At 40.4% G+C, this 22,955-nt stretch overlaps 1 protein-coding gene across 2 annotated transcripts in view; it reads left to right on the plus strand.

The window, feature by feature from the left end:
• Nucleotides 1–22,955, plus strand: part of M6PR (mannose-6-phosphate receptor, cation dependent) — a 648,471-nt gene that overhangs the window by 16,745 nt on the left and 608,771 nt on the right. The window contains exon 1 of one of the 2 annotated variants that reach the window (XM_044079661.1): nucleotides 20,795–21,019. The exons of the other annotated variant lie outside the window; for it this stretch is intronic. The gene's annotated coding sequence lies outside the window, so the exon portion shown is untranslated. Of the gene's footprint in view, nucleotides 1–20,794; nucleotides 21,020–22,955 lie in introns of those variants that run through there. 2 annotated transcript variants of the gene reach the window in all.

A 22,955-nucleotide genomic window follows, 5' to 3' on the forward strand; every position in this document is an offset into this window, starting at 1 on the left:
GGGTGGGATTGCCTACAAACAAATGCAGGCTTAGTGGGGTAGTTTCTCTGAAATTTAGGCACAGGAGAAACAAATGGATGTTTAAGCTACTGTAAGGCCTTACCGTTATCCTGAAGGGACTTAAACCAGCAGCAGCTTCCCCAAACAAAAGTTTAGAATCCAGAGCAGCATCCATCAACTTACATTTAATATCATCAGGCAGAGGTGGAAGCCTAAGCCAAGAATACCCCCTCATCACTAAGCCAAAAGCAGCAGCCCTAGAAGAGGCATATGCAGCATCATAACTACATTTAATAAAATGATGAATGACTTGAGAGGAAGTCTCTAGCAAGGAAAGAACAGAAGTTTTACCCTCGGAGTCTGGAAAATCAGAAATAAGTTGACACGCTTGCGAATGAAGACCCAACATATATCTAGATATGTGGGTCTGATAATTAATAGCCCTAAAAGCTAGGGTAGCAGAGGTGTAAACCTTCTTACCCAGCCTTTCCATAGTTTTGCTGTCCTTGACAGAAGGCAATAACTTCGGCGAAGGAAGCAATTGAGATGGCTTATCAGAGGCTACAGACACAACAGAGGGGTCAGCATCAGGTCATTTACATAGGAAAGAACAATCCTCTGGCACCTTATAAACCTGTCAGGCTTCTTAGAAGCGGGTCACAAAGAATCAGGCGCATGTGAGGCATTGGAAAAAGCATCTAGCAAAGCAGCCAAAACAGGAGATTTTAGCAGTAGCTTTATGAGAGTCCAACTGCAGCAACTCATAGTAACTCTTACAGAGATCAGAGACCTGAGCACAATCCCACTTAAAAAAATCCATCATCCATCATCCTAGAGAGTGTGTCCCCAAAGGAAATTTCCTCAAAAGGAACATCTGGACTAACAGACTCCTCCTCCTCTGACCCATAGTCTAAAGGAGAAGGAATCTGAGTCAAATAAGTCAAGCATTCATTATCTGAATCCGACTCATCCTCAAAAGAATCCTGTTCAGAAGTACAGCACCAAGGAGGAGTAGGGATTAAAACCCCTTGAGGAGGCTTTAAGGACATTAAAGCAGTAAATAGGCCCTGAGTGAAGGCCTGCCACTCACCTTTGTGGACCCTAGGAACAGAAGAAACATGTTTAATTTTTTCATAGGTTCATAGTCCATAGGTTCATAGTTTAGTACTAAGCTAACTGCCCTTGCAAGCCATTTTAAGCCTAGCCATTTATTCCTTGTGAGACTCAAACCCTGCTCCTTGGGTTTGTAAGGCAAACACATTAGCCATTAAGCCACCCTCCCAACCCCCTTTTGTTCCTTTTTTAAGGAAATTACCCCTCCAAAAAACTAAGAAGGCTCAGACCCAGGACAGCAGTCGAGAAATGCAGTAGAACCTTCTTCCCCAACCAAAACTGAGGAACTACCCTAGACCCCTTGGAAAAAAATCAAACGTGGTTCTCCCTGTAAGTCCTAAATGGATGCATGCAAAGCCTCTTCAGACATACTATCAACCAGACCTTCACTGGCCTCCGACATGGTCTTGGCAGAGAAATCCGACAACACAGCCGAGCCAGCTTCTGGGTTTGTAATGACCTTGGGAGAAACACCTGGGGCTGTTACTTTTTTCACCTTCTTCCCTAATGAATGACTCTTGGGGTGGGAGATTCCTTCCATTGTACCTTTAGCGAGAAGCTTAAGACACTGGTTCTCAAGATACAAGGAAAGGGAAGAAAGTCTACTGAAAAGGGTTTTCGGAACAAACACCTGACAAATAGAACAAAATGTATGGTCATGAGAAGCTCCTAGACAAAAAAAGACATTTATTATGACATTTACCCTTCCTGGATGACATTAACCCCAAGAATTACAAAAAAAGTAAGAAAAAATAAAATCCTCAACAGGGCACTTATCTGCCACTGCAAAAGAAGTCAGCAAACAGGCGTAGGTAGTCAATAGAGAACGGAAACACATTCAACTGGCAGAAAATGGATACAGATAAACAGACTGACAGCAAAAAGATACAGTCATACCGGTGGCAAAGAAGTTCAGATTATGGTAGGCCTGAACATCACCTTTATAGCCTATGTTACGCAAGCAGCATTTGGGTTATGTTTGGAGTACCTTTTAAAAGTAACAAGTAGTCTTTAGTAGACGGGCCAGACGTTCAGGCTTGCACAGTAGGGAATCCCATCTGTTAAGAATACTGCAGCAGTGAATGTAAGGACATCAATAGGTACTCTACGTGTTTGACTGAGAGTAAAGGAGAGGAAAGTTGATAGGTATTTATTTGGCACTTTGCATATACAAGTTTTACATAAAGCGGTACTGCCACATTAAATGGAATGGCCTTGGAAACTACAATTCTGCCATTTATAAGAGCTCAGTTTCATATGTTCATTTCTGTGACTACAGATAAAAAGAATTTACTTATCCTATCAATCTGTTTATTAACTTGTATTTGATGAATATATATATATTTTTTTAAATTATGTTTGAAGTTCCCATTTTTTTTTTTTTTTTTGGCAGGAAGGTAGATAATGGTATTACAGTCAAAGATTGATGTTTATATTAAAAAAATATTTTAGGACACTGGTAGAATTAAACCCACTTATGAAGGAAGGTTAGCTTCACTGTTCCAAACAGGTTTACCTTCCTTCTTAGGTAAGGGGAAAGTGGTCTTAGGATCATACACACAAGGGGTGCTCTCTAAGGATTTGAACAATGTTTCAGCAACAACGCATGCATGAATGTGTTCCAAATGCAGAAGTGTCTTGATATCAGGCAATTTATTAAGACTTTGGGCACTGAACAGGGCAACCTTAGTATCATGCAGTCTGGATACTGTGGTGTGTATCAGATTGGGAAATTCACTAGATGAAATATGCCTAAAAAAGGCACAATGGGTTTAGCAAAGGTTGTAGCCAGTATTTGGAAACTCTTGAATGAGAGATATAGAACATATTTTGCAAAGCAAGTTGGACCGTCAGTCATTTTATCTCAAAGGGATACATACTGGATCCCCTTATAATGACATCAGCAACTTAGCCAATTGCTGAACCCAGTTTTTTTCCTTGAACCTGTTCATTATTGTAGGTGAAAGGAGGATTCTACTCAAAGCCATTATCTTACTCCCAGCTGAAGCTAGCATGGTAAGTTCCAACATAATACCCTACATGGTCTTGACAGGATTTTGCACCAGGTCACCCCCACATGGACTACTATCATATTATAGGCATACTTCCTGGACCAGGGGCTGTTTAGGGTTCTAGTTATGTCTATTATCTTGGATCCTGAGGGCAGCTGACTGTAACCCTGTCCTTGTTCAGCCTATTGAGTATACAGTCTATCTGCCTAACAACGGCATCACCAATAACTCAGGCATTCCCAGTAGCCAAATTATGCCTAGCAGACATCGGAGTGGCTTGCTTTTGGCTACATGTTGATGTTGGTGATGATGTGGAGACAGGCACAGTAGATGTAATAAGCGATTTACACTGATGACTAGTCTTAAGAGTTCCAGGAGGCTTGGGTAGAGGTGGTAGCCCCCTAAATATGGAAGACGAAATAAGGGATGTGGGGACCCAAGTAGATAATAATCTCTCCTTTGATAATCACATTGCCAAAGTGATTAGAAAATCCTTCTAAATGGCCCACCTAATCACAAAAGGGTTTGCATCCAGATCAAAAGAGGTCATTATACCTCTCTACACATCACTCATCAGATCATAGAGTACAATGCCCCATTTGGGATGTGCCTTACAAGACACCAGCAACAGCTGGAAAGACCACAGAAGTACCTCACCAAGAGGATAACTGGCCTCAAAAAGATGCCCTATGCAGCTCGACTGAAGAAACTCCAGCTGTACTTGGTTGCATACCGCCTACTTAGAGGTGATCTCTGCTGACATACAAGGCCATGTCCAATCCAGAATTGATGGACATGCTCCACCTAAAGAAAACCATATCCCCTCGAGCCACATGCTCTATGGATCCTTACCTCACGACAACAATAAATAGGACGCGCTGGAGGGATAGATTCCTGTCCCAGAGACTTCCCATACTCTGGAACAAGATTCCAATCTACATTAGGCAGAGCTCCTCACTAACACTCTTCAAGAGAAACCTTGATGAGTGGATGGGAAACAGGAAGTTTACCCCGGGGATCACTTCAGTGGCACTGCTGGACAGAGGCACAGGGAAGTAATCTAAGGGGGCGGCGAAAGCCAACACATTCTGGCTAGGCTTATAAATGCCCTTAGGCAGGTAGCCTAGCACCCACCTATGAACCTATAAGTACTTTCACAGATACGCACCCTGAAGGTAGATGTATTATGATAAAAGGGAAATGGAGATTGCATATGTTTATACTGACCATAGCTGATCTTGACAAATTTTGTCAGATCTGGTTGCATTTCAAGAAAGTATAGTATTATTATGACTGAAGTTTGATTACATGTCCTTTGGATGTCCAAAATGTCCCTAGATGGATTAGAGTCTGTAGAATAGGTAAGATATTTCCCATCATACTGGAATGGAGTTTGAGTAAATGATGTGCACCAAATCTTGGCAATACAGAGTACAAGTTTTACCAATTGCTCTCCTTTCTAGAATAGAAAAAATAATTATGACAAATGAGTTCATCTATATATTAAAGGCTGTCAAGACTTTTCTAAACATAATCTCAGATTATGCATCAGTGTCACTGGGTTTGGTAACATAGGTTCCTCCACCCTAACTTCATGTTTCCTATTTGTGAGGCATTTGGCTATCTATCAGGTGACACAGGGATTTATGTCTAAATTTGTAAATTTGTTTATAATACCTGAGTGAGGTATTGTGTCAAATGCCTTTGCAAGGTCAAGGAGGCAGTATGTACCATTTTGCTCTCATACATATCTCTAGTGACCTTCCTGAAGAAGTCCATCAAGTTTAGTAGGTGTGATCTGCACTTCATAAAAGTGAACTGGGATAGGTCCATTGTTTGAAGATTTCCTATGTCTTAGTTTATCAGGTCCACAATAATTATTTTCATGGCCTTGCATATAATACTAGTCAAACTTATGGATCATGGATGGGGACATATAGCTAGCAAGGATATGATATTAGACTTTACCTAAGGTTAGTTCAACATAGACTAGCTCAAGCATGATATATTGTTTGACCACTCTTGAAGTGTGTTTACTTTTTATGTAGCTTGATACACATCCACCTATTGACCCTTTTTGTGCAGTAGCTGGTCTAAATGTGCAGATGGCATTATAGCCTTCTACTTCAGAGGCTTTAAACCATGTATCAGTAACTGCAGAAATGTCAACACTTTCCAGATGAGGAGAGCTTTCAGAGAGTAGAGGTTCTTGCTGAGACTCCTAGCACAGCCAGGCATACTGCCAAGACATTTGTGATGCGATGTATCTTGCTGTTCTTTCAAATATTATTTTCACAGTCCTCACCAATACAGATCATCTTGGAAATGGTGAGGGAATGTTCTGGCAGAACTAATACCAATGTTGCCAGAGGAGGACAAAAACAAGTTATTGCCCTCAGTTACTGTTGAGTAACTAGCCTGGCTGATTAAGAAGTTATTTGTTGAAGTGCTCAGGCCAGATGGCATTCCCTCAGAATTATAACAATGGAGAGGAAATCAGATAGCCCAATGATTGTCAGGATTACCAAATGAAATTTTAGACTCATGAGGTTCTTCCATCCTGGAAAGAGGCAGTTATATCTACAGTGCATAAATAGAGGAAGCCCCCACTATGAACCAGCACTATATTCTCCAATATCAGTATTAAAGCAGGATTACAAAATTCTTTATAGCTTTAGACATGTCCAGTTTGGCGTCTAATGGCTTACCTAACTGGTCAACTCATACCTATGTAGGTTGATGTCCAGGAAACATAAGTTTGATAATACAATGAAAACTCTGTATTGAATCAAGGTGCCCAAATATCTAGTCTGAGGTTACAAAAGGTCAGCTTGAACACAGAAAGTTTTCAATAGAGTAGACTGGCAACTTAAATGGGTTTGGGAAATAACTGCATTTCCAGGTGAGTTTACTGACCTGATAACTCCAATTTATCAGTGATGCAGTGCCATTATTGGTAATTTCCAGAGTGTCCACCCCACTCAGTCCTAGCACAGAAACCAGGGTCAGCACCTCCCACCCTTGCTTGTCACTTTATATTTGGAACCACACATCAACTTCTGTCATTTACACCAGGGAACTACTACATTGACAATACGCCCCTACGAGTTGACCCATTTGTTCAGGATTTGGGAACTTATGTAGACATTAACCTAACTTTTGACAAACGTGTTTATTGTTGTAAGAAAGTCCTTCTATATTGCACAGTTTATAAACAAAGGGATTGTGTCTAGATCTAGGGAAGTCATTGTTCCCCTTTACTCAGCCTTCATTAGGCCAATCATTGAATATAATGCCCCCTTTGGCATGTATGTACCCAGACATATGCAACAAATGGAACATTCACAGAGATACCTTACTAAAAGGATAAAGGCCTAAACAAATATGTCCTACATGGACTGACTCAGAACCCTGTCACTATACTTAGTATCATACAGACTGCTAAGAGACCTGTACCTGGCATACAAAACATCCTCTGACTCATTACTGATGGATTTACTGCACATCAGCAAGTGCAATGTCATTAGAAGTACTCAGTCTATGGATCTAACCTCTTCTGCAGCATCAATAGAATAGTTTAGATGGCTAGGTAGATTCCTCAGAGGATACTGCTGCTGTGGAACAGATGACCCATCGACAATGAAGAAAGTTCATACTTGTTCATTTTCAAGAGCAACATAGATATATTTATTTGTTTGTCTTTGTTTATCAGGAAAGTCCAACTGGAAATACCCATTTTCAGTGGAGGCAAGAGGAAAACCTCTATTTTCTTACATTGCAATTATAATAAGTTCCAGTTAAACAGAGAGTAGTTATATTTCTATTAACATTTATACGCTCTATGATTTTACAGAGGTGGAAGTTACTAAAGGGATTGCTCACATGCAACTTGGTGGATTGTACAGGCAGCAGTTATGTATAAAAATTGTTTTATCATTTCAGTGGGAGGCTGAGTGTATTCTGTTTAAGGAGAGTATTTGGAGAGAATCGTATGGTGAACACAAAGTATCAACCTTGAGATGAGCATGTACAGGACAAGAATTAGTTAAGATTTTGCTTAAGCAGTGATTTAAAACTATTGAGTTTGTCTAAGAGTTTTATTTGTGTAGGGATACTATTCCAAGAGTTTAGCAACATACTGGGAATAGAATGAGTCTCCTGCAACATTATTTGACTTATTTGTAAGTAATACGAATTTGTTACTAGAGCGGAGGTCCCTTGCTGGTTGCTCTGTCTGTCATGCCTGAATATATTGTATCCGTGGGGAGGATCTCATTATCCTTTATTTCTTTTTTAACCTGGTTTCAGTAGCTATGACTACATCAGGAGTGTATGTCGCGAGGTAGGCATGTATGTCATGGATTCTATTGCACATACTTCTTAGGTTCATATTTAGTAAGGTGAGTTTGGATTATGTTTTTGCTGAGATGTATAAGGTATTTTGGGTATGGAAGTCATGGTTTTATGAAAAATGGGACCTGGGTTGGGGTGAATATCTCTGCTAATTTTTTGAATTGATATTTTACAGAGGGAAGAGTATGGCCAGTTATATTTTGGTCTTGGTTTGGCATTTGATTGTAAATTTTGATACTTAGTTTTGAGATGTTGATAGATAAATCAGATATGGATTGTTTGTAGAGATAGGGTGTTATGGAGAAAGGCAGGCTGGGTAAATGTTGATATTCATTGTGAGGACTGGTTGAAGTTCTAAGAATTTGAAGGAGGTGGATTTGATAACTGGTGATGAATGCTAGTAGAGTGAGGAGGAATAAAATAATCTGAGTTAGGGGCATTTTGTAATTAAGAATTAGAAAGCATTACGAGGATACTGGGTTGGTTGTAAAGATTTAATCTAATAGTTGTAGGGGGCAAAGATTAAGACAGTTTGACAGAGAGTCTCGGGTGGTAAACAAGAGTGGATGTTACTTCTGAGGGCAATTCTATTGTTTTCTTCTGAAGGGAACTGATGGTATTGGTTTGAGGAATATGTGGGTGATGCTATGGAAGTATAAATGTAGAGTAAGAGGGTGTGTGTGGGAATTGGGGTAGGGTAGGGAGATGAGTGAGCCCGAGTATTAGTGAAAGTGAACAAATTGGGTTGAAAATGTGGCAAATAGATGGAGAAAAAAAACCAATTACTAACTTAAAACAGCCATAAATCTGCTTAAATATATAAGTAAAAGGAACAAAGCAGTTTAAAAGGACTCTGAGCTAGTAGTTGAAGTCGTGATTTTGTTGCTCTAGGGCATAGATTAGTAGGAGAGTTAGTTTAATATCACCTTGACCTGACTAATGGTGATAACAGTAAAAAAATGCACGTCACTGTTTGAACTGTAAAATGTAAGGAGGTTTCTATGGACACTGAAATACAAAGTCCAAAGGCCACCCCAATCCCCCCAGATCTGCAAAACAGTGAGAAATTACTGGCTCAGAACTCAGTCCTCACACAAGAACAGGAATAACCCTAAGGAAAGGAAGTGGACTGTTAAAACAATGAACTGAGCGCAGTTAAAGGAGAAAATACCAATGAGACCGCTGTGGTCTAAGAAAATGGAGCTATTATAGTTGATGGAAAACAATTACCCTAGGACTGCTCCCTACTACTAATGGACACAGGCAGCAGCTAAATGCTTTATCCCTTGCATGGTTCCCCTCAGATTATCTATGGTATGATCCCAGTTATTCTCATTAGGGAAAATATGTAATTATCAACCATGGAATGGGTAAGGCCAATCTATAACCAAACAGGATAGCTTATTTCAAGCACAAAAAGAGAATCTGGCTAGGCTTAAAATGGCCCACAAGGGAAACTAGCCTAGTACTTACCTATGAACCTAGATTTATGCTTTGTTTTTCACTTCAAACTTGGAACCATATTCCACATTTATATATCCATTTGAAATACTGTACAAAGCTTTAATCTGGCAGATATGAAGGTCAGTTTCTCTCTCTATGTACATATAGACACATTACTGATATATTTGAGAGGTACAGAGAGATATGTATTACATTATTTGATTTACTGGTCATGTTTAGCCTTTACTCTGAATATTTTGATAATAAACTAAGACCCAGGCTACTGTGGATAAATTTCATCCGCCATCTGGTTTACCAAGTTCTCTTCTATACAAGCCTCCTAGGCTGCAAATATTTTTGAGAGTTTGAACAAGTCCTACAATGTAAGAGTAATTGCAAGTATTTATGGCAACTTACCGGAAAAGAAAAAAACAATGGGTCTGTAGAGAGAAGACTCATCAAATGCAGTTCAACAGAGTCTATATCATGCCAATGCTTTTGATCCTGTCACTGTTCCATTAATTTCAGCAATAGTCCCTAACCCAGGGAAGATGATTTTAAGAAATGTCAGAGTTTTTTTATTATTTCTTTCCTATAGTTTGTAATGATGGATTAGTTGACTTTATTCCACTCTTCCATGGGGTGTCTGGGATGCTTCATTGCTCTATTGAGGTTTTAGAGTTAGAAAAATAAAAGCAGTTTAAGGCTTCAATTTTATCAAACTCCACAATATAGACCAAGCTTAGACTTGGCTGTTGCACTTTAAAACATAAGCTACTGGAAACAATTCAGCCAGACTGACAGTTTTTCCTTGGGTAAAAAATAAGCTGAAAAATGATCTACAATAAAATGACTTGCCTAACAAGAGCCGATATAATATATACTTGGTAGGATAGGTTTCAAGAAGTCTCTGAGTGGATTTCTTTTCTCTGGAAATCAAGAAAAGACAACTGATTTATAAAGAAACAAATGAGTTTTATATATATATATATATATATATATATATATATATATATATATATATACACCACTTATCCCCACTAAATATGGGTTTAACCAACAATTTGAAGAAGCATGGCATAACGTGCTAGACAGAATGTTTAGTTCAATGGAGAGAAAATTTGCTGGCATCAAAATGCACAACTATTTCTAATTGCGTCTATATTTTTTCTTGGAAATGCTTCTATTAATATTTGTATACATTCAGTAGATTACAATATAAACTTTTAAATTGTTCTGGACTGTACTGGAGCTATAGTGTGGAAGTGAAAGGTACTTGGAAGCATGTTTTTTGGGGACTGCAGTGCTTTAAATCTATTCATAGAAGACCTACAGGCTATTGCTAGATAATCTTTGGCCAGGCAAAGTACATTTAATTTTTCATTTAATTTTGTTATGTGCTTTCATGTGTGGAACTTGGCTTAGCATGAAAAGTTTTATTTTATTTCTTTTTTCACTTTGCGTGGGTTTGTGGGCGACCACGGTGGTGCAGTGGTTAGCATTGTCAGCTCACAGCAAGAGGTTCTCCGGTTCGATCCTCGGCTGGGGTGCCTTCTGTGCGGAGTCTGCATGTCCTCCCTGTGGTCGTGTGGGTTTTCTCCGGGTGCTCCGGTTTCCTCCCACATCCCAAAGACATGCTGTAGGTGGATTGGACACTCCAAATTGGCCCTAGGTGTGAGCATGTGTGTGTATGCCTTCCGTGGAAGGTTGGGCGCTGGGCTAGCAACTCGACACCGTAAAACTCCACTGCCAATCATGAGTGGACAGGTGATCCGCTGTGGCGACCCCTAACCGGGAAAAGAAGAAGAAGAAGTTATTTACTGGGTTTCTCTGAATGGGTTTAGTCAAAAAAACACTTTTCTGCAGAGGCCCTGGGACCCTACTACAAACATTTTTAAACAGACATTCAGTAATATACAGTAGCAGATATTAAATAGTATACATGAACAATTACACATTCATCTTCTAATTAAATTACATTTATATGAAATTAACACAATATTTATGCATTAGTAGATGTTGAATATTATGCAACTGAAGAGGTGTATTAGTGGGCTTGTTAAGTAGACAAATCATGTGATTAGTGCTTAGAAATTCAGAAACAGAGAGGTGAGGGAAGGAACTGGGTAGGGCAGAAAATGTTAATATTGTAATTAAGAGCTGAGTTTTAAAGGAGCTTAATAGATAATTATAAACTATCATAAGGTTATATCAGAAGTATACAGATGGGGTGAGCATTGTCACAAAACTATGTATATAGCTGGGCGATGCTAGTAAAACTATTCAGGTATTGGTGAAGAACAGTTGTAGGGCATAAGATTCTGAATAAAGAGAAATGGTTTGATGACATGGCAATCTGAAGATAACAGTTGCATTTATCCTGGATACACAAGAGCAGATCCATATATTTGATAGGCGAAGTTTTAACTGTGTTTTAAATTAGTTTGCATTCTGAATGGATTTCAGGATTAATGGGATATGGTTCCATCATTTAGCTACACTAACTTTTTTCTTTGCCAATATTGTTAAAGAAAAAGGGAAAGTACAAGTGAGAAATCTCCTTAGCCACTAGACAGTGAGCCCTCCTACGAGGATGTTTCAATATGTAGGCTGCAAAGATAACTGCTAAACCCAGGACATTTCTCAGTGTAAGTGATTACTCCTGGCAATTATGAAAAGAGAGACGTCAGAGTGGTGTCCCTAATGACACAGAGGGGTGTATAGTGGTTGGGGTACTTTCAATACTGGAATGGAATAATATTAGAAATTAGATGTCAAGTTTGCCTTATTTTATGAAAATGTTTAATAGATTACAGGAATTTGGGAACAAGTATGAAAATTAAAACATTAGCTTTGTTCAGTGATAATAGGTAAAATGTCAACACTGCCCTCATGTTTCTATAAATTGTTAGCTAAAAGTTATTTTTAGGGGAAATACAAGATAACAACATACAGGCAGGGTAAAACATGCAGAAAATGCCATGACAGCACTCTTTAACAGACAGAAAAATATGCATAAACAACAAGTTTTAAAAAATGCCTCATAACTTTACGGTTCAATCCTGATCCCAGTTCACTGTCATTGTCAAGTCTGCTATGCACCATCTCACTGTATCTGCATGGTTTTTAACTGGTTACTCCAGTTCATACCTCTCAACTGTCTAGATTTTTGCAGACTGTCCAGATTTTTGCATCATAAAATTTGTGGTTTTCTGGTAAAACACTGAGGACTTAAGTCACTAAATAATGACATACATTTGAATTTTGGACTTCATATTCTTCAGAAAATGCATGCCAACACAAAACCTGTTATTTCAGCAGCTTTCTAAGGTTTTAATAGTCCATGTGGGAGTTAATGGTTTGAGATGTATTTCTCTAGACTATATGAAGAGGTACATTGTTGATTTATCTGAATATGTGTCTCAGGTAGGTATGTGCCTTGCATTGAACAGCATTCCACCTTCACCAAGGATAATGCCACAGTATGAGCAAAACATGATTGACTTCAATAACTGGTTTAGTTTTCTAGTGTTTTTCCAGGGGGATTCAATATTTGTCAGGATGGGATGACATGGTTACAGACCATGTTGCTCTGTACAGGATGTTCTGCACCTGTCTCCCCAGGCTTCTGAACATTGTCTAAAACTTTATCCACCCCCTTTGAGATGTTTTTAGCCAGTGCCAAATTGGCAAACATACCGAAATTCAAATAAAACTCTCAGAAACCTAAATGTGCTATTGCTCAGTGCTAGGAGCCTAAACAAGAAACTCCACACTTTATAAGCTCTCCTCATTCTGGAGGATGTAGACATCTGTGCAGCTACTGAGACATGGTTTAAATCTGCACAAAATACTCCACCAGTGCAAGGCTTTTAATTATTACACACATTTAGACCATCAACTGCACAGACAGGGACAAAAGATGGAGAAATCTCAATCTATATTAGCAACAAGCATAACTCAACGTTGGTTAAACAGCAAAATGCCTTGAAATGTATCCACATGCAAACCACCACAGACAAAGTCCCATACCATATCCTATCAAATTATACATTACACCTTCTATGTCCCTAGAATATCATAGCTCCTACCTAGACCTACTGGTGACACTCACCATTAAACCCTATTCATGGAAAACTTTAACCACTTTTCTACAGAATGGGAAAAATGCACTGCCTCATACTTGCAGGTACAATGATTCTTGGACTTTACTGACACAAATAAATACCCTTTGACCAGATAGTGCACACACCCACTATAGGTTCAAATATACCAGACCTGATACTCACCAATATGGGAGAGTGCTATAGCCCTCCCCCCAGGTAAAATTCTCACTGATGAGGTCAGACCACAAAGCTGTCAACTTCAAAATAAAAAAAAAACTGCTTGGTAACCCCAGCAAATACTGTAACAGTTAGGAATTATTCCAAAACAAACTACATCCTATTAAATGACAGTTTATCACACTTCAATGCCCCTCCCAATCCCAAGTTCACAACAATCTATGGAGAACTGTTCACAGAGGCCCTGTACAACCACCATATAAATGACTGTACAAAGGCTGCTGTACCTATTAGATGTAAGCCCAAAACAAACTCTAACAACAAACTACACTGGTGAAATACTAGAGTATGTAACAAAAGGAAAGAAGTCATGGCTAAAATCAGGAAGAGCAACTCCCATAATGAAAGAAGCTCTCTAATTAAACTAAACAGGAAACTAAGAGGACTAATTAAGTCCAACAAAGCCTATTACAAGGTCAAGATAGCCTCACAGGCTAAAGTCAACCACAAGGCATTCTACAGTTATGTCTGAAACATCAAAGACAGTGTACATTAGTGTGGTGAATTGGTGGTCAATGGTGCCACCTTCAATGAGCAGAGTAATATAGCAAACTTACTCTCTGACAAATTCAGTTCAAACCTCACCCCCCACTCCCCCAGCCTCCCTCCATGAAATACCTACAAGCATACCTCCTCCAACTATTAGCAAGGAGTAGGTACTGGCTGCGCTAAGGCCAAAGACACAGCCTCAGTGGTCCCTGAAAATATCCTGAGATGCCTCCTAAATAGCTGGAAATATGTCCTATCAGGACCACTTGAGCCACTTTACAACTATAGCCTCAAAACAGGCTTTGTACCATGAAAATGGAGGACTGAATCTGTCAGTTCACAAGGGTGGACGATCAACCCACCCCGGAAACTACAGACCAATTAGCCTAAGTCTAATATGCAAAACCTTGGAAAAAATATCCTGGAAATGATTAACAAACACATAGGTGATCTTTAGCCACTGGAACTAGCCCAGTTTGGCTTTGTCAAGGAAGATCATGCCTACCAAACCTGGTGGACTTAAACTCTGAGAAGATCACAAAGGCAATGGATGAGGGAAAACAATGCATACTACCTACCTCGACCTGCCTAAGGCCTTCAGTACAACACCCCACTTGGGTACAGTTGACATACTCACTGAACTGGGCATAAACCCCTACATAACTTTCTGGATTGCTAGCTGGCTCACACACAGGACATAGAAAGTCAGGATTGGTGATACTGTACTAAGAGACTGGTCACCAACAGGGTACATCAGAGCTCCATGCTAGGATCGCTCCTATTTGGCATCTACTTCTTAGGGGTAAAGGCTAATATCAAGGGTCTTTGGCTGACAACGTTTGCAAATGACTGCAAATTGGAAGCTATCTCAGATTCCCCCCATGGCACATACATCTTACAAGATGGTCTAACACAAAAACAAAGACTGGTGCCAAAGTCACACATTAAAATTCAATGGCTACAAATGCATTATAGTGCCTTCTGGGAAAACTGTCACCCAGGCTAATTACTTCATCAGTAAGACATTCTTAAGAGCTGACCCAGTAGTCAGGGGTCTGGGAATATATGCAAATGGTAATCTGGCCTTTGTCTAACATGTGGCCAAGGTAGTAAGAAAATCATTCTGTTCATAGGTAGGTACTAGGCTATCGGCCCAAGGGCCTAAGTAAGCCTAGTCAACAAGGTTCCCTGGCTTACGCCACCCAAGAAAGTTAATTCCCTGTGCCCCTGTCGAGCAGAGCCACAGAAGTGATTCCTGGGGTGTATTTCCTAATTCCCATCCACTCATCAAGATTTTTCTTGAAGAGTGCTAATGAGGAACTTTGCTTGATACAGATTTGTAGCGTGTTCCAGAGTATAGGAAGTCTCTGGGACAGGAATCTATCCCTCCAGCATGTCCTGTTTATTGTGGTGACAAGTTTAGGTCCCTAGAACATGTAGCTCGGAGGGATTGGGATTTCTTAAGGTGTAGTATGTCCAACAGCTCTGGGTTTAACATAACTTTATATGTTAGGTAGAGATCTCCTCGGAGTAGGCGACATGCTACAGAGTAAAGCTGGAGTTTTTTGAGATGGTCAGTGTAGGGCATATGTATGAGGCCGGTAATCCTCTTTGTGAGGTACTTCTATGGCCTTTCCAGCTGCTGCAGATGTCTTGTGCGGTACATTCCAAAAGGGGCGTTGTATTCTATAATGGGTCTAATGAGTGCCGAGTAGAGGGAAACAATGACAGCTTTTTTCCTGGATGAGAACCCTTTTGTGATGAGGTGCGCCACATAGAAGGATTTCCTGACTACTGTGGCAATGTGATTATCAAAGGAGAGACTACTGTCCACCTGGGTCCCAAGGTCTCTTATCACACATTTGGCATTAAGTAGACTGCCGTTTATGTGATAGCTCATAGGAACAGAGTTTTTACCAAAGGGGATGACAATGTACTTTTTGGCATTGAGCTTGAGGCCATGCCTCTGACACCAGGCATCTGTCTCAGTGAGGCCCTTCTGTAGGATGTCCACATCATTTGGGGACTCAGCTATGACTCCTAGTTTGCAGTCATCTGCGAACTTCGTTTGCCAGAGGCCTTCTGTGTTAGCCTGTACTTCACAGAAGTAGATACCAAACAGGAGAGGTCCCAGGACTGAACCCTGTGGTACTCCACTTGTCATTGGTTTGAAGTCAGATTTGGAGTCTGCAACTTTTACAGTGTGGCTTCTGTCAGTGAGCCATTTGGCAACCCATCTTGTGACATAGGGATTTATACCTAGTTTAGTGAGTTTAGCTATAATTCTAGAATGGGATGGTGTCGAAAGCCTTGGCGAGGTCAAGATAGGCTGTGTGAACCACCTTAACCTCATCTACAGCTTTGTTGACTGCCTCAAAGAAGTCAATCAGGTTCAGAAGGCATGATCTGCCTTTCACAAACCCGAACTGGGTGGGGTCCAGAGTTTGGAGGTTACCACTGTATTTGTTTATGAGTTCCATGATGATATGTTCCATGGCCTTGCAGACCAGGCTCATCAGGCTAATAGGGCAATAGTTCCCAGGATCAGTAGTGGCTCCCCCTTTGTGGAGTGGGATAACTGTTGCTGTGTGCCATTCAGTGGGCACAAAGTCTGACGTGAGACTATGATTGAAAATGGTGCTTAGGTGGGGAGCCAGTTTGGTCTGAAGTTTGTGTAAAACACAGCCTGGGATGTTGTCTGGTCCCATGGATGCTGTGTTTTTGGTTTTAGAGAGTGCATGCAGCTTTTATCTGCACAGATGTGATTACAGGGGCTCTGCATTCTTCCTGTATACATATGGGGCCTTTAGGGAGTGAGAGGGGAGTAAAGTTAGCACTGAATCTATCTGCCAGGATGTTGGCAATATCAGTTGGTTCTGTAATTTTCGTGCCGTTGTGCTGTAACTCAGAGCATATCTGGGTGTTGCCCTTGAGATTCTTGACATAGCTATAGAATGCTTTGTGGTTGCCCTTGGAATCAGTGGTGATTTTGTTTTCGTAGCTAGCTTTGGAGGATTTTATAAGGGATCTCAGCTTCTTACTGAGGCTGACCAGGCAGCTCCTCTACTCATGGGATTTTACTCTCTTTTGCAACAGTTTCTTCCTTCTGTTGTAGAGTTTGTTTATGGCAGGGGACCACCAGATTGGCTTCCTTTTTTGGAGGATAGCATCTTGGTTCTGTTTGGGATAGCACGATCCATGCACTCATGTAAGTGCTTATAGAGTGCATTTGTGTTGCCCAACTTATAGGTATAGGCATGACATCCAGTTCTAAGGAAGTCATAGCACCACTTTATTCGGCCCTTATCAGACCTATCATCGAATATAATGCCCTATTCGGCATGTACCTGAACAGACAAGTGCAACAGTTGGAACGCCCACAAAGGTTCCTTACCTGGAAAATTCAGGGAATAAACACATTGTCCTATATAGACTGCCTTAAAGCTCTCTGTCTATACTGTGCCTCCTACAGGTCAGTAAGAGGCGATCTATGCCTGGCACATAAAGCATCCTTGGATCCAGGTTTTATGGACCTTTTGCACATCCACAAAACATACAGCATTTGAACCACTAGATCCCAGGATTTAAATTTTGCTTGTGACATAAATAAAACATGCTGGCAAGACAGATATATGTCTCTAGAGGACCCCCCCCCCCATGCTGTGGAACAGGCTCCCCATCTATGTGAAGCAAAGTTTATCCCTAGCCCTATGTATGCATAACCTTGGCCAATGGATAAGAAATCAGAAACTCACCCCAGGTTCTGGCCACCATTAGGCACCCGGTAACCCCCACCACCACACACACACACTCATAACCTCTAGAAAAGAAAATTCCTAACTTAACCTGTCCAAATAAACACCCATGATACACAGGGGCACAAGTGGGCTGGATTGCACTGCTAGGCTTATTATGACCTTGGCAGTCATCAGCCTAGTATATACCTATGAAACTAACAGCAATATTTGATATCTGTCTCTATTTTGGAGCCTTTGTCCCACAATTATTTTTAGGTTTGTCCAGATTTATTGTGCTAGAAGACTGACAAATATGATCAGACAAGCTGGTTGACTGGTTATTTGTGTATGCATACATTTCATTTACTTTTGCCCTTACAGCTTGGATGGGTCATGGCTGAAAAGTGTTTATGATAGCCAGATCACCTGTCCGGTTAATACATTACATTGCCGACTTAAGAGATACAAGGTAATTTGCTTAACAGGGTAGCCTAGAAGTTATGCAGCAAGATCATCAATGAAAAGGGAAAAATGGCGATATTGTAGTGTACTGGCTCACCAGATGCACAGTAGCAAGCGCCGCCCCAACCCCACCCCAGCTGGTTGACATCTTGCTGTACTTATGAATAACGAAAAATCAAGTGGCTTCCTCGGCATGAATATTCATTTTGATGAGTAATCACAGTTACATTTAACAGATGAATTTCAACTCCATTTAAAGAATCATTAAGTGCATGCTTAGCTGTTTCAGCATAACAAATGCTGGAATACAACCGCCAAATTGACAAACTACTACAAGTAATCCTAAACCTCCGTATTACATCAACTGTACCAGAAATCCCACTAAATATAAACAATTACTTTTTCCCTTTGCTTTTGCAGGGGGCAAGCCCCCTACACCCCCTTGTGGGGGCACTGTGCCCCCACACCCCCCATCGTATTACATCAACTGTACAAGAGATCCCAGTAAATATAAACAATTACTTTTTTCCCTTTGCTTTTGCAGGGGGCACTGCGGCCCCCACACTCCCCCACTATTTGAATATACCAACTCTAAGAACCAACTACAAGGGGGGTGCAGGGGGGGCTTGCCCCCTGCAAAAGCAAAGGGAAAAAGTAATTGTTTATATTCACTGGTCTTACTTATATAGGATTAGTTGTAGTACTTTACATTAAGCAAAAGAAGGTCCTTGCGCACTAAACTAAACTGCTCATCTACATTCATTATATGCATATCATCTCGGGGTAATATACATGGCATGCCAATCATGCCTCATTTCCTTACCACTTCCTAGATTTTAGGCTAGTCAATCACCCTGGCCACGCCCACGCCTGCACAAAACTGCCGGTGAACCAGTCATCATCTTCTTTTGGCTGTTCCCGTTGGGGGTCGCCACAGCAGATGTTTTGTTTCCATTTCTTCCTGTCCTCTGCATCATGCTCTTTCACACCAACTGCCTGCATGTCCTCTCTCACCACATCCATAAACCTTATCTTAGGCCTTCCTCTTACCTGGCAGCTTCATCCTTAGCATCTTTTTCCCAATATACTCTGCATCCCTCCTCAGCACATGTCCAAACCAACGCAATCTCGCCTCTCTGGCTTTGTCTCCAAACTGTCCAACCTGAGCTGACCCTCTAAGATACTGACTCCTAATCCTGTCCATCCTAGTCACACCCAGTGCAAATCTTAACATCTTTAACTCTGCCACATCCAGCTCTGACTCCTGCCTTTTCGTCAATGCCACTGTCTCCAACCCATATAACATAGCTTGTCTCACTACCTCTTGTAGACCTTCCCCTTCACTCTTACTGGTACCCGTCTGTCACAAATCACTCCTGACACTCTTCTCCACCCATTCCACCCTGCCTGTACTCTCTTCTTCACCTCTCTTCCACACTCACCATTACTCTGAACTGTTGATCCCAAATACTTAAACTCATCCACCTTTACCAACTCTACTCCTTGCATCCTCACCATTCCTCTACCCTCCCTCACATTTACACACATATATTCTGTTTTAGCCCTGCTGACCTTCATTCCTCTTCTCTCTAAATCATATCTCCACCTCTCCAGGGTCTTCTCAACCTGGTCCCTACTCTCACTACATATCACAATGTCATCTGCAAACATCATAGTCCACGGAGCCTCCTGTCTGATCTCATCTGTCAACCTGTCCATCACATAAGAAAGGGCTCAGAGCTGATCTTTGATGTAATCCCACCTCCACCTTAAACGTATGTCACCACAGTCCTCACCAATGTCACACTACCCTCGTACATATCCTGTACCACTCTTACATACTTCTCTGCCACTCTCGACTTCCTCATACAATACCACAACTCCTCTCTAGGCACCCTGTCATATGCTTTCTCCAAGTCACAAAGACACAATGCAACTCCTTCTGATCTTCTTTGTATTTCTCCAACACTCTCAGAGCAAATATTGCATCTGTAGTGCTCTTTCCTGGCATGAAACCCTAGTGCTGATCACTAATCATCAACACTACAGTATCACCGGAAAAACTGGGATTCAGTTTGATCCATTGATTGAACAGCAAAACACTTGTTCAAGTCAGAATAAACGTGTTGATAGAGATTATTTTATGATGCTACGCAAATTATCTAGTGTGTCACTTTTTTATCATAGCTCTTGACCTCACAAATCATAAAAAAATGCTTAAAAATCTTCCAAACGTCTCTTTTGATAAGTAGTCCTGATCAATCATTCATCAGCCAAATGCCAAGACAACGATACAAAATGCCTTCCACATCTATGCAAAAACCCAACTAGCTTGGGGTTGTCCTTCCCTGCTACATGAAGCCAAATATGGCAGCTGATTGCCTTACTCCTGTACTTGTACTGCGGACAGTTTGAAGAGATTAATATTATAGGCCCCTTTAAACCTTACCCTTATTCGTGCTGCTGTACTACTTCACGATCAAGACCCTACAACTGTGAGTAAAGAAAAAACAGTGTGAAATCAACGTTTGCAAACTCAAACGAGTGGCATGCCCACGTGTGAAAGTTATGAAGTAAAGCAAGTAAAATACAGATTAAAAAAAATATTAAGTAAATCAAGTAAACCACAGATGATAAATAACGTTTTGTACTTTTTCTAAACAAAAGGCATGTGTGCACTACCAACTGTCGCAGCAGACTGTAGCATAACACTGAGACATACTATAAACTACAATCCTACATTACACCTTTTAAACTACTATATACTGGCTATTTTTCAACCTCGGTTTTCCGCGTTCCATAAAAAGCTGTCACGTGATATCACCCGGGGTATCACGCGACGCTGTATCTGGGCGACTGTAGTTCCGTTTCTGTCATGGGATCTAATCAGTATCCCGGTAACCTATATCATTTAAATCTGTACAGGAGATCGTGACTCCTGGTTTAATTTTATGTTATTTTCAGTCTTTTGAAAATATAATAATTTGTTAAAGACGGTAATATTTTTGTACCGGTTATTTATCCCAACGTTTGTGAGAGCTCTACATTAAGGAAGACAGTTGTGCAGGTAAGGGATGAACTTTTAGTTCATATGGATTTCGGAGAGTAGATTTACTTTCGGGACTGCCACCATACCTCTCATTTGTACCTTATGAGAAACGGCCCTCTTTTAAGTTCTATGTTGCACGTTGTTCCACATTGAAAGGGTCTGGTACACATCCATTGATAATATTTGTGTAACTATTGTTGGCAAGCACGCTTCTCAACCTCTTAGATGCAAGAAATCTGCACAAAGACACAAGTAATGGGGGACAGAGGCTCAAAATTTTAAATATTGCTCAATTTGCTCCTTCAACCTTTACATTAGCATGGGTTTTCAGAGCAGCGTGAAGTCTGAAATTCCAATGTCTGTCATTATTTTCAATCAGTGTTTAATAAATCTCCAGTGATTTACATGAAAAATGGGCCAGTAACATGGGGCAAAAATCTGGCTATTCTGCAGAAATCTGTACATTTAAGAGGTATGTTAGCAAGTAGTACTGAATCATATCAGTTCTTCAAATTACCTTTTGCTGAATGTGAAGGAAGAGTTAAGTATGCTGTGAGCATCCTATATGTAATTGTTAAGAGTTTAATAAACACTCCACATTTTTTTTGCCTGTTTGTTCCCCATTATAAGGAGTAGTGTCCCTCAATTGGGAGATGAAAGACTTGAGAGCTATGCTGTCAGGTTTCATGAACTGGTAAGTAGGAAATATGTGGAGAAATAGCATATTTTAGATTAGGTATGATTATGTTACCATCTTGGTGTAATGGTTTATAACAAGTGTGTGGTGATCTTTTAATTTATTGTTTTGTGATGTTAAACTTTCATATTGTTTTCATTAGAGTACAGCATGCCATATTAACTTCATTGGTTTTCAGGTATGTGAAAATCATGTCCAAACCATGGAGCTGTGCCTGTTTGGTTACAAAGATAAAGTAGATGACACAGGAAACAGACTGTCAACACTGTGTGTATTGGGAGGTGGAAGGAACAGTGATATTTTATGGCAATATTCAAAGTGGAACAAGATTTATATAAACTTTAGAAACATTGCATCAATATTTATGTGGAGTATCTGAAATCACCAGGGGAAGAAGGTAGGCTAACAGCAGGAATACTTTGCAAACTGATAAAGCATCTGCCTTCAAACCCAACCAGGAGGTATCAGAAGAAGGATCAGCCTTTCAGGGCAGTACCCATTTTAGTCCTGCAAAATAAGTTGTGCAGTAACAAGCCCAATCCCAGGTGTGCTGTGGGCTGACACTGTAATTATAATTTGTAAATATAATTTTATAAATTTTAGTTGTTATTAATGAAATGAGAGATTAAAAAAGTTTTAATCAGTCAGTGGAGCTTCATCCCCCCCACTGCACCATAGGACTACCAGGCAGTGAAACTTAAAATTGTGTATAGCAGGGGAGGCGGCATCTCCCTTGTTGGATGTGTGTACTGTTTCACTCATTAAGTTAGTAATGCCTCGTATTAGAGTTTCAGATACTTTTACTTAAACCTTCTTAAACATTTAGTGTTGACGGAATAAAAATGACATTTAAAAATAACCACCACACTTAACTGATAGCTCCATCTGAATGTCAATCAAGTCAGCACTGCTCACACCTGCCTGAGCTACATTGGTGTGTCCTCAGGTAAATGATCACCCAACTTTGTTGTTATGCTTGAAACTGCAGCACATGTGTCTGCCTATTGCATTTTTTGGCTTCTTTCATTAAAAGGCACATGACAAAGGAACATAATGGTATATGTCCTATGGGTGTATGTCACATCTTCAAATGGCCATATAGTTGACTGTATCATCTTGTCGATGGTGCAGGCCATTGAATCATTCTGGCTGATATCGTGTTATAGTGGGTATCAGAAACTTTGCCCTTTTTCCCCACTGTAATGTGATCTCTGAGTTGGTATATATCATTAGTGGGGGGGATTTGACAGCCTGCAT

The sequence above is a fragment of the Protopterus annectens genome, chromosome 8.part0 (genome assembly GCF_019279795.1).
Source record: "Protopterus annectens isolate FY-2018-M chromosome 8.part0, PAN1.0, whole genome shotgun sequence".
NCBI lineage: Eukaryota > Metazoa > Chordata > Ceratodontiformes > Protopteridae > Protopterus > Protopterus annectens.